Raw genomic sequence first — 12395 nt, 5'->3', positions numbered from 1 at the left:
GTATTCATGGTCTTTTGTGGTCTCATACAAATTTAGGGTTTTGTTCTATTTCTGTGAAAAATGCCACTGGAAGCTCAATAAAGATAGCATTGAGCCTGTAGATTGCTTTGGGTGGCATGCAAATATTGACAATATTAATTCTTTCAATTCATAAGCATGAATTATCTTTCCATGCATTTGTGACTTCAATTTCTTTGTGTTTTCTTATTGTTAAGTTTTAGGAGTTCTTTGTGTATTTTAGATAACTATTCTTTATCAGATCTATCTCTTGCAAATATTTTCTCCATCATCTTCTATTTCTCTTGACATTGTCTTTTTGGAGCAAAGTTTTCAGTTGTAATAAGTCCAAGTTATCAATTATTTCTTCCATGGATTATGCCTTTGGTGTTGTATCCAATAAGTCATTGCCATAGCAGTGGTCACCTAGATTTTTTTCTGTGTTGTCTTCAAGGTGTTTTGTAGTTTTGCATTATATATTTAGGTCTATGACACATGTTCAGTTAACTTCTGCAAAGGGTGTAAAGTCTGTTTATTTTTTTAATACAGATTTTATTTATTTTTAGAGACAGAGGAAGGGAGGGGAAAAAAAGAGGGAGAGAAACATCCATTGGTTGCTTCTCACATGCCCCCAACCGGGGATCTGGCAGCAACCCAGGAATGGGCCCTGACTGGGAACTGAACCACGGACCCTTTGGTTTACAGGCCTGTGCTCAATCCACTGAGCCACTCCAGCCAGGGCAAATTTGTGTTTAGATTTATTTATTTTTTACATGTAGATGTCCAGTTGTCAAAAAGACTGTCTTTTCTGCATTGTGTTGCCTTTGCTCCTTTGTTAAAGATCAGTTGAATATATTTATATGGGTGTGTTTCTGGACCCTCTGTTCTGTTCCGCTGTTCAACAACTGTCCTTTCACCAACACCACACTGTCCTGATTACTGTAGCTTTAGAGTAACTCTTGAAGTTGGGTAGTGCCAGTCCTCTGATTTTTTTCTTCAACATTGTGTTGGCTATTCTGGATCTTCTCCTTTATATATATGGTATTATATATTAGTATATATATATGATATATACTATATATATGGTATACTATATGGTATATACTATATATATGGTATACTATGGTATACTATATATATGGCATATATATATGGCACATATATATATTAGTGTATATATATGGTATATATATGGTATAATATATACTATATTAAATATATAGTATTTATATATTATATTATATTTATTATATTATATTATATTAATCCTCATTTGAGGATATATTTATAATGAGAGAGAGAGTGGGAGGGGGAGAGAGAGAAACTTCAATGTGAGAGAAAGAAACATCATTTGGTTGCCTTCTGTGTACACCCCAACCAGAGACTGAACCTACAACCTAGATATGTTCCCAGGGGGGATCAAACCCACAACCTTTTGGGGTGTGGGACAACCCTCCAACCAACTTAGCCACCCAGCCAGGGCAATATGCTTTAGAATTAATTTGCTGATATCTACAAAAATTACTTGGATTTTGATTGGGATTGCATTAAATCCATGGATCAAGTTGGGAGGAAAAGATATTTTGACAATATTGAGTCTTTTTACCCACAATCATGTTATATCTCTCCATTTATTTAGTTCTTTGACTTCTTTCATCGTGGTTTGTAGTTTTCCTCATATAGATCTTGTACATAATTAATTAGATTTTATCTAAGTAAGTACTTCATTAATTTTTGGTACTTACGTAAATGGTGTCGTATTTTAAATTCCAAATTGCACTTGTTCATTGCTGGCATATGGGAAAATGGTGTTTTTTTTTGCATATTAACCATGTATAATGAAATCTTGCTATAATTGGTTATTATAATGTTCCAGAAGTTTTTTTGTTGATTTTTTTGGATTTTCTAATAGATGATTATGTCATTTGTGAACAAAGATAATTTTCCCAATGTTTACCTTTTATTTCCCTTTCTTGTCTCACTTTCTTGTATTGTTAAGATTTCAAGCCCAGTGTTGAAAAGGAATGGCGAGGGGGAATATCTCTGCTTTTTCCTGATCTTAGCAGAAAATCTTCTAACTTCTCACCATCAAGTATGATGTTAACTTTAGATTTCTCGTTGGTATTCTTTGTCAAGTTGAGGAAGTTCCCCTCTATCTTAGTTTGCTGAGTGTTTTGTTTTGCCAACCATGAATGTGTAATGGATTTCATCAAGTGCTTTTACTGCTTTTATTGGTATGATTTTGTGAGTTTTCTCCTTTAGTCTATGCTGTGATGGATTACATTAATTGATTTTCAAATACTGAACCAGCTTTGTACACTTGGGAAAAATCTTGCTTTGTTGAGGTGTATAATTATTCTTATACCTTATTGTAGTTTATTTGCTAATAATTTGCTGAGAAGTTTTGTATCTGTGTTCATGAGATGTATTGGTCTGTAGTGTTGTTTTCCTGAAATGTCTTTGTCTGATTTTGGTTTTAGGGTATTGCTAGCTTTCTAGAACAAATTAGGAAGTATTCCCTTTGCTTCTATCTTCTGGAAGAGGTTATATAGAATTGATAAAATATCTGTATTTAGTATTTGGTAGAACTCATCAGCGAACCCACCTGTTCTGTTTTGGAAGGTTATTACTTACTTAGTAATTAATTCCTTTAACACATTTAGGCCTATTCAAATTGTGTGTGAGTTTTAAAGACTGTGTCTGTCAAGGACTTGGTCCATTTCATCTAGGTTATCAAATTTGTGGATATGGAGGTGTTCATAGTATTCCTTTATTATCCCATTAATATTCACAGAATGTCTAGTGATGTTCCCTCTTTCATTTCTGGTGTTAGTAATTTGTGCCTTTTCTCTTTTTTTCCTTAGTGTGCCTGGCTAGAGGTTTATCAATTTTATTGATCTTTTTATTTCCAAAGATCCAACATTTCAGTTTTGTTGATTTTTTTCTATTAATTTCCTGTTTTCAGTTTCATTAATTTCTCTCCTAAGCCTTATTATTTCTTTTTTTCTGCTTACTTTGGATTTAATTTGCTCTTTTTTTTCTAATTGGAAGCTTAGATGTTTCATTTTAGAGCTTTCTTCTTAATACATATGTATTCAATGCCATAAATTTCCTACCAAATACTGCTTTTGCTGAAATCCACAAGTTCTGATAAATTGTATTTTTATTTTCACTTAAACCAAAATATTTCATAATTTCTCTCAAAATTTTTTCTTTGCCTCTTTTGTTATTTAGAATCATGTTATTTGATCTCCATGAATTTTTGCAGTCTTCTAGCTATCTTTCTGTTATTGATTTCTAGTTTAATTACATATATGGTCTGAGAGCATATATTTTCAATTCTATCCTTTTAAATTTGTTTAGGTGTGTTTTACAGTCCTGAATGTTGATGAATGTTTCATGTGAGCATGAGTGCAATGGGCATTCTGCTGTTTAATGAGGTAGTCTGTTGTGTCAGTTACATCTAGTTGATTGACACTGCGTTTATCTATGACCTTGCTGATATTCTGCCTGCTGGATCTGTGCATTTCTGATAGAGGATGTTACTGTCCAACTAGAATAGTAAATTCATCTGTTTCTCTTCGCACAGTTTTTGCCTCATATTGCCTCATGGCTGTGTTGGTAGGAGCATGTATATTAAAGATTTTTTATATGTTTTTGGATAATTTACCCCTTTATTATTTTGCAATGTCTTTCCTTATTCCCAATAACTTTCCTTGTTCTGAGGTCTACTGTGTCTGAAATGAATATAGGTACTGCCACTTTTTTGATTAGGGTTAGCATAATATATTTCTCTCCAATCTTTTACTTTTAATCTATATATATCTTTCTATTTAAAGTGAGTTTCTTGTAGACAACACATAGTTGAATTATTTATTTATTTATTTTATTACCCTCACCTGAGGATATGTTTATTTATTTTATTTTATTTTTTAAAAGAATTTATTTATTTATTTTTTTAGAGAGAGAGGAAGGGAAGGAGAAAGAGAGGGATAGAAACATCAACATGTGAGAGAAGCATGGATTGGTTGCCTCTCGCATGCCCCCCACTAGGGACCTGGCCTGCTACTCAGGCATGTGGCCTGACCAGGAATTGAACTGGTGACCTTTCGGTTTGTGGGATGTCCAACCCACTGAGCCACACTAGTCAGGCCTATTTATTGATTTTAGAGGGAGGAAAAGAGAGAGAGACACAGACAGACAGACAGACATTGATGTGAGACAGAAACATCAATTCATTGCCTCCCATATGAGTTCTGACTAGAGATCGAAACTGCAACCTGGGTATGTGCCCTGACCAGGCATTGAACCTGCAACCTTTTGGTGTATGGGATGACGCTCCAATCAACTGAACAGCCTGGCCAAAGCTGGATGTCTTTTTAAAATTCACTCTTACAAACTTGTTTTTTAATTGATGTATTTAGACCATTGACATTCAAAATGATTATTGATGTAGTTGGATTAATATTTACCATATTACTGTTTTTTTATTCATTGCCTTGATTTTTGGTTCCTATTTTTCTCTTCTGCTCTTTTTCTGCCTTTACTTGCAATGCTTTTTCACCTAACCTCCTGCTCCCAAGACATGCTCTCCACAGGGACCTGTAGTCTGTGCTGCTTGATGTGAGCTATCCTGAGCGTCTGGGGCCAGTCTTCTCTCTGCATCACATGGAGAAGCAAGCACACACAGGCTGTCAGCCTGACTTTATACCTTTGGACAACAGCCGCCTCTGCTTTCAGCATTTCCTGTCCATAAGAAAATGGAAACAGAGTAATCATCACCAAGAAACACAGCTCACTTTCCTTCTTGGCCTAGGAGGCAGAAGGATAAAGGGAAACCAAAAAGTTGAGGTCATCATGATACCATGGTGTCACTGTCAGGGTGGGACCTGGGTGCAAACTTTATAGTATCAGGGTGAGATCACATCAAGGAGACTCCCTGATTCTTCCTTGGCCCATGGTAGACGAGTGGTGAGCATTTCCTTTCCTTTAGGGAAGGAAGATGTTTGCATTCCAGTCATCTCCAAATGTTGAAGAACCCTTTTAGAAGCTGGGAGCAAAGTTGAGAGTGAACCTCTGTGAAGGCTTTGGATGACTTCTAATTTGGGATTCAGGAGGACTTAAATTCCTCTGGCACGTGTGCAGCTGCTCACGGGCAGTGTGCACAGACAAAGTCAGGTGACGGCTGCCTCTCTGGCCGAGGCTGTGTGTGCTAGGGATTCACTATAGTTTCCCTTTTTTTGGTGCCTGCCGTGCCCTGGCAGGCCTTATTTACATCTCAGAGCTTAGTTTCCCCTTGGCTAGAGCTCTTGTAGTGCCACGCTAGCTTCAGCACGTACACACACACCCTTGGCACTGTCTGGTGCCAGGTGGATCTGCTCTTCTGCCCACTCAGATCACAGGAGAGTCATGCCAGCCAGAGCCACTCTGACTGGTGGGACTGGTCTTGCACCTGTTTGGAGTGACCAGAACCTCCTTGCCACATTAGCTCCTGTCTTCCTCCTGTACCCTGGCTCCAGTATAGCTCTGGGCCCATTAGCCCTGAGTGTGAAGTATATTTCTGAATATCTTAGTAATGTGGGGAGAGGTGTTGGCTTTTGTTTGTTGTTTCCAACTGAGTAGAAGTTTAATAGAAGACAGGCTTTCCTAATACCTCTAGCTCTTTCACAGGTAGCAATGTGGTTCCCTGGTTATGTGCCTGCTCAGCTCCCTCCAACCCTGGGTTCAGGTCTATGCTTAAAAAGCCAATGGCACATAGTGGCAGGAGAATAAATGTTGGGCAAGGGGTAATGGGCCCAGCTTCACTGACAATCACAGTCCTTTCCCCTTCCCTTTCCATCTTGTCTGTGAGGCTATGATGATGGTATGCATGAGAAATTCCATAAGAATGTCTAATTTCTAAGGACTAATTCCTCCCTCGGCCACGCCCTGCCAGGAAGGGAGCTGGGAGGTGTCAGGCAGGGATTGCTGGGCTGACTCGGGCCCCTGGCCTGCCTCTCATGACCAGGAAATACAGGCTATTTGGAGGATTAATAATCATTTGTCTTGATTTTTTTTTCAGGACTGTGCCTTTGTTGAGGACACTGGACTTATTCTTGTGGGTTATTTTTATTTATTTATTTTAAATGGTGCAAGATTAAAGTCTTCTGTCTTCTATGTGGATTCACAGAAATACACACAAATAGGCTGGCCTTGGTCTGTACTTATGTTTGAGAGCTCACAATCCTGAGGTTGTTGGGCCTGATCCTAGTTACCATCATATCTCCTACTCTTTACTCATCTGGCTCCATGAAAAAGAATATTTTTTAAAAGGTGTTCTTCATTCACCTCATATAGTCTAGCTCAATACTTTGCAGCATTTTTCATGTCACTATCTATGCAGATTATGACACTATGTAGAGGCAAGGGCTCATTCCTAGGTAATAGGCCTGGGGTGCCTGGCTTCCACAGGCCTTTGCCCCCTGCCCCCCTGCCTTTTACACTCACCTGGCTGCTCCTGGGACTGAAAGATTTTTATTTCCTTCTGGCACACATCTACCCACCAGGGGCACAGCAGAACTCAGAAGCTCTGTCCCAAGACCTAATACAAATCACATTTTCAGGGTACAGCCAAAAGTCCCATCTATAAACATTTCTCAAGGTACCCCCAGAGGGTGAATGGACTTGCCCAGGGTGCTGTGAGTTAGGGAGAACTAAGTGCCTGTGGTCCTGCCCTTTGCTCAGTGCAGCACCACTACTTGCCACCCTCCTGCGGGGCAGCTGGACACTGGCACTGCATGTCCTCTGTTCTCCCTGGTCTGTGTGTCTGGGCTCCTTGGCTTTGTGGCCACATTCTGATGCTTAGCATTCTTCTTCCTACCCACCACATTCCTAAATATTTCACAGCTAACATGGTGGGGACAAGTCCCAACTTCACTGCATTTCCTGCACAGCTTAGAACATAGCTTTTTAGGAAATGGTTGGAGGCACCTCAGGGTGCTCTGCTGATGCTGTCTGCTTGTGTATTTGTGACCCACGCTTTGACAGCAGGTCTAAGGGGGATGCAGAGATTACAAGAATACTCTAGCTCTCTTTTAACTCTTTGGACTGTGTGGTACCAGGTATTGCTTCTTATGCTGGAATAAGGCTGTGAGCATGCTATCAATCCTTCAATTTATTTATCTACTTATTTAACAACCCATTCATTAAATGCTGGGGAAGGGGGATATAGAGATAAAAGGCATAGATAGTTCTTGCCTTCCAGAAGCGTATAGTCGAGTGAGGACTAGGTGTATAATGATGGTATGCATGAAAAATTCCACAAGAGGCAGTGCCTTGGGAAACACAGAAAAGGGGACCCTCACACTTAGAGAGTAGGTCAGGGAGATTCCTTGGCTGAAATGAGATGATTGCTGAATTGAGTTTTTTCCATCTCTTCCTCCTTTTCTTTTTTTTTTAAGATTTTATTTATTTATTTTTAGAGAGGGAAGGGAGGGAGATAGAGAGAGAGAGAAACATCAATGTGCGGTTGCTGGGGGTCATGGCCTGCAACCCAGGCATGTACTGTGACTGGGAATCAAACCTGCGACACTTTGGTTCGCAGCCCGCGCTCAATCCACTGAGCTACACCAGCCAGGGCTCTTCCTTCTTTTCTCTTGAACTGAGTCATGTGTATTAATCAGGTGAAGGAGAGAAGGGTTCAGCAGTCAGAAAACGATACAGAACTAAGGGGGCATATTAGAGAGCTTGGCATATTTAAGGAACTTCTGATGCCACAATGTTTTTCTTCTGTTGTAGCAGAGTTCTGATGGACAGTAGCAATTGAGATAATGACCCCTCTAAAACATGTCTAGAAGAGGAATGGCAGACCCCCATGTTAGACTGCAATGGTCAGATTATACTTTTACAATGAGTGTGTCTGTGAGATTCCAAACAGTATCTTATAGGAGCCCTGGGATGTTTCCCATGGAGGAGAGAGAGACTTAGATAGCACTGTGGCTTGAGAAGACTTGTCTTGGCTTCTGTGGGTACAAGCAGAACAATGGGGTCCGGGAGGTTGCATTCTGAACGCTGCTCCTTTCTTTTTTTTTTTTTTTTTTTTTTTTTAAGAAATCTTGTAAATTGGTTCTTTTTTTTTTTTTAAGATTTTATTTGTTTATTTTTAGAGGGGAAGGGAGGGAGATAGACAGAGAAAGAGAGAAACATCAATGTGTGGTTGCTGGGGGTTATGGCCTGCAACCCAGGCATGTACCCTGGCTGGGAATCGAACCTGGGACACTTTGGTTCCCAGTCTGCGCTCAATCCACTGAGCTACGCCAGCCAGGGCGTTGAACCCTGCTCCTTTCACTCAAAAGACAGTGTGATCTTTGGCAAGTGATACGACACCTCCAAACCAGTGTCCTCATACAAAAAGATGGTTATGTTAATGCCATCTGGCTTTTGATGTGAGAATTAAATTACATAATTTATTAATATATGAAAGAACCTAATGTAGTAAATACCTGACAAATGTTAGCCTTTCTTTTATTTTGTCTTTTCTCTTGTCTTTTCTCTTGCTTTTATCCTTTTTTCTCTTCTCATCCTCTCTTTTTCATGAGTAAACCTCTGATTAAGTAAGTAATACATGTCTAGCATCCTCCAAGGATCTATGTTGTCCATTACAGCAGCCACTCCCCACATGTGGCTATGGAATACTCGACATGTGGCTGGTCCTAACTGAGATATGCTAGAAGTGTCAAACACAGTGGTGTAAGACTTCCAACAAGGAAAAAGGAATGTAAGCTGTTTAATGAATAATGCTTTCATAGAGCACATATTTAAATAACATTTCATCTATATTTGGTTAAATAAAATATGGTATTAAAATTAATTTCACCCGTTTCTCCTTATTGTTAAAAATTTGGCCTATACTTTATTTCTATGGAACATCACTGTGCTAGCTTTTGGGGACTCTGTGGTGAAAGGAAAAACTGACTGTGAGGAGCTTAGTGGGGGAAGTTAGAATACCATAACTGACAACAAAACAGCAAAAAGAAATAAAAAATTTAAAAACACAAATATAAAGTCCACACTGTAATATATACTACAAAGAAACGTTTCTATGAGGAGGAAAGCTTGGGGACCCAGCTTAGACAGATGGTTACAGAGGCCTCTTGGATGTTGTGCTGGGACTGCAGGGAGACCTTCCTATGGAGAGTTTCCAGGTAAAAGCAGGAATGGAGCATTCCAGGCAGTGGAAACAGACTGCCAGTCAGTGTTTGTTGAGTCTCCCAAACTCCAGGGCACTGTAGAGCAGCTGTGGGACTGCCAGACATGCAAAGGTTCCCAGACTCCTTGGAGCTTGTGGTCTGGTGTGGAGACAGAAGAGGCAGGCCCCAGAGTGTGCAGGGCTGGGGTGACTACTGGCTCTGAGAGCATCTTTCCTCCTCTTCTCTTCCCCTCAGACCGTCATGGACCACAGCCTCAACGATAACGTAGGGCCCTAGGGCCTGTCAGTTCTTCCTGCATGTGGGTAATGCTCACATTTGTCCCTTTGCCCTGTTCCCACTACTCTGTTTTGGCAATCGCCTCCTAACCAGTTTCCTTGCCTCCAGCATCTTGCTCCCTTTAATATCTTCTGTGCATGGCTGTCAAATTAATCTTTTTGAGATACCATTGAGCCCACATAAATTCTTTGCTTTAAAGCTTTTACGAGCTTCCTGATACTGGCAGGGGAGCAGTTTGCCAGGAGCTGCTGCATCTCTCTCCCTTTTCACGACGGTGACACGGTTCCTGGAGTAGCTAGGACTGCAGAAGCACTAGCAACCTCTCCAGCTGGTGTTGAGTAGTCTTTGAAGCCTTATCTCTAGCCTCCTTCCTGTATTTCCACTCCTGCCCTGCATTGTCCTCTGGGCCATGCATGCTTGAGTCCTCATTGTTCTTCAAACACCCGAATTGCACCATCCCCCAAGGAAGGGCAAGAGCATATTAGTAGGAGCATGGGTTCCAGAGTTAGCCAGACCAAGTTCAAATCCCAGCTCTGCCAATTCACTAGGTGTGAGGACCTTTTCAAAAGTTCTTTTCTAAGCCTTCGGTTTCCTCCTCTGTTAATACCAGAAGGCTGGTAGTAATTTGTACCCCTTAGGGATGGGCAGATAAGATGAGACACTGTAGGTAGAGTATCTGTAGGTGCTTAGTCCAAAGTAAGTTTTTAATTCATGGGCATCATTTAAATAAACGGTAAGTCACACTTGTGTGGATTAATAGAGGTGCCTCCAGAAACCACTGGCCCTGTTTTCATTTCTCACCCCCAATGACAGTTAGCAGCCTCCTTATAGCTGGTGATGGGCTGGGGTTCAACTTCTGTGTACTTTTGAAACTCTGGTTGGGGACACTGAATGGTGGTGTTAAGGAGCTGGACAGGACCTCGAGACAATCCAGTGTAGGACATCTGAGCTCCGTTAGAGTGTCCAAGTAGATCCAGAGGAGTTAGGTGAAACACTCCTGACAGCCTTTGTGAGGCTAGTTATTGTTATTATTTTTTGCACAGCAGTCTCTAGTTGTTTTGTTTTTCCCACCAAATTTCAGTTATTGCTGGTTTATCACTTCCCTGGGGCCACTCTTAGATGTCTTTTTTCTTACTTCCATCAGTGAGGAACAGTGAAGAAGGCTGGAAGCTGGGAATAGAGGAGACTGAGGTCCAGTCGCGCCTCAGCTGTGAACCTTTCGGTGAGTAAGAGCCTCACTTCTTCCTGTGTTCCTGGTCATGCTTCTTCAGGCTCTGCATAGACTTAACTAGATCATGGATTTTGGAGGGTTAAAAGTCTCACACAACTTTAAGGCATTATTATTACCCAGTCTTTCTTCGCCTTTTTTTTTCTGAGACTTGGTGTAAGGCCCACTGCTAAATGAGGAGGCAACTTGAGGTCTTCTCATAGGGAGTGTTTTTAAAGATACTACTACAGATAAACTTAAGGCAAATTAGCCACAAAGAACACTGTTATTTTAAGTAGAACAAAAAAGAAGAAATTATCTTCCCAAATAGTTCTAGATTTTTGTTTTTGTTTTTGTTTATTGTAAGTTTTGTTTTTTGGAAAAAAATAGTTTCTTAGTTTTGGATTGCAACAGACTGGTCACAACTCAAACAAATTAAATTACAATAAACACACTGTGCTTCAGAGTCCCCTAAGTAATTACACAGGGTCCTTTCCAAACTAGGAAGATTTGGATGGAAAAGGCTTTGGTTCAAGGTTGACTTTTATATTTTTAGTCAAAGGCAGAGAGTGAGTTAATGTGGGTAGAATAATGTTTTTCAATTTTTTTAGATTAAGACATAGAAATTCTATATCATCTGTTAAAGTTAGTATTTAAAATAGGTATTTAAAATATATAAACATAATGAAAAATTATTATATATACATATATATGTTTTGGGGGGTATTATCTGTATCAGAAGTCACTGAAAAAGAGACTTTGTCTTCTTTTTCGTTTCTTATATGAAGATATAATGTGCAGCAGGTTGTCAACACGAGAGGAATATAATACCTAGTCCAGAGTTAGAGCAGCATAAATACAGGGTGGGGCAAAAGTAGGTTCATATGGAAAATAATACAATAATTAATAAATAATAATGCAAGAATAAACTCTGTGTTTCAAGTACTCATAACTGTAAACCTACAGTTGCCCCATCCTGTATTTGTAAAGTGAGAACAAATGAAAGTGAATAAAAAAGTAAGTTTTCAACAACTCATTTATGGAGATCAAAATATCCATAAATTACTGTATTTTTCAGACTATAAGATGTACTCCCCCCAGCCCCAATTTGGGAGGAAAAGGGGTTGCATCTTCTAGTCCAAATGTAGCTTACCTGGCTTGCTGGTGGGGAGGTGGTGGCTGCCTATGTGATTTATGTTATTAAATATTTTGCCACATTTTTTGCTTCAAATTTTTTTTTCCTATGTTCCTCCTCTAAAACCTTATGGTCCGGTGCATCTTACAGTCTGAAAAATTTGGTACCCCCCAAAACATCTAAATTACTGTAGTTTTAAAGATTTAAAAGCTAAATCTCAAACTATAGAATTTCCAGAGGAAAACATAGGTAGTAAACTTTTTGACATTGTTTTTAGCAATATCTTTTTGGCTACATTTCTTCAAACAAGGCAAGCAAAACCAACAGGTGGGACTACATCAAACTAAAAAATTTTTGCACAGTGAAGGAAATCATCAACAAAATGAAGAAAACCTGCTGAATGGCAGAGGATACTCACAAATGAAACATCCAATAAGGGGTTACTATCCACAATATATAAATAACTCACACAACTTTACACCAAAGATATCAAACAATCCAACTTAAAAATGGTCAGAGGACCTGAATAGACAGTTCTCTCAAGAGGACACAGGCAGCCAAAAGACATATAAAAGAATGTTCAACGTCGCTA

At 39.5% G+C, this 12395-nt stretch overlaps 1 protein-coding gene across 6 annotated transcripts in view; it reads left to right on the top strand.

Annotated features, from left to right (window-relative positions):
• TMEM45A (transmembrane protein 45A) overlaps positions 1-12395 on the top strand; it is an 86940-nt gene that overhangs the window by 34919 nt on the left and 39626 nt on the right. For 5 of the 6 annotated variants that reach the window (XM_028504921.2, XM_036018001.1, XM_036018003.1 and 2 more), the window contains one exon: positions 10606-10683. The exons of the other annotated variant lie outside the window; for it this stretch is intronic. The gene's annotated coding sequence lies outside the window, so the exon portion shown is untranslated. The remainder of the gene's footprint in view (positions 1-10605; positions 10684-12395) is intronic. 6 annotated transcript variants of the gene reach the window in all.

The sequence above is a fragment of the Phyllostomus discolor genome, chromosome 2, assembly GCF_004126475.2.
Source record: "Phyllostomus discolor isolate MPI-MPIP mPhyDis1 chromosome 2, mPhyDis1.pri.v3, whole genome shotgun sequence".
Taxonomy (NCBI): Eukaryota; Metazoa; Chordata; class Mammalia; order Chiroptera; family Phyllostomidae; genus Phyllostomus; species Phyllostomus discolor.
This window is presented reverse-complemented; position numbering and strand designations above follow the sequence as displayed.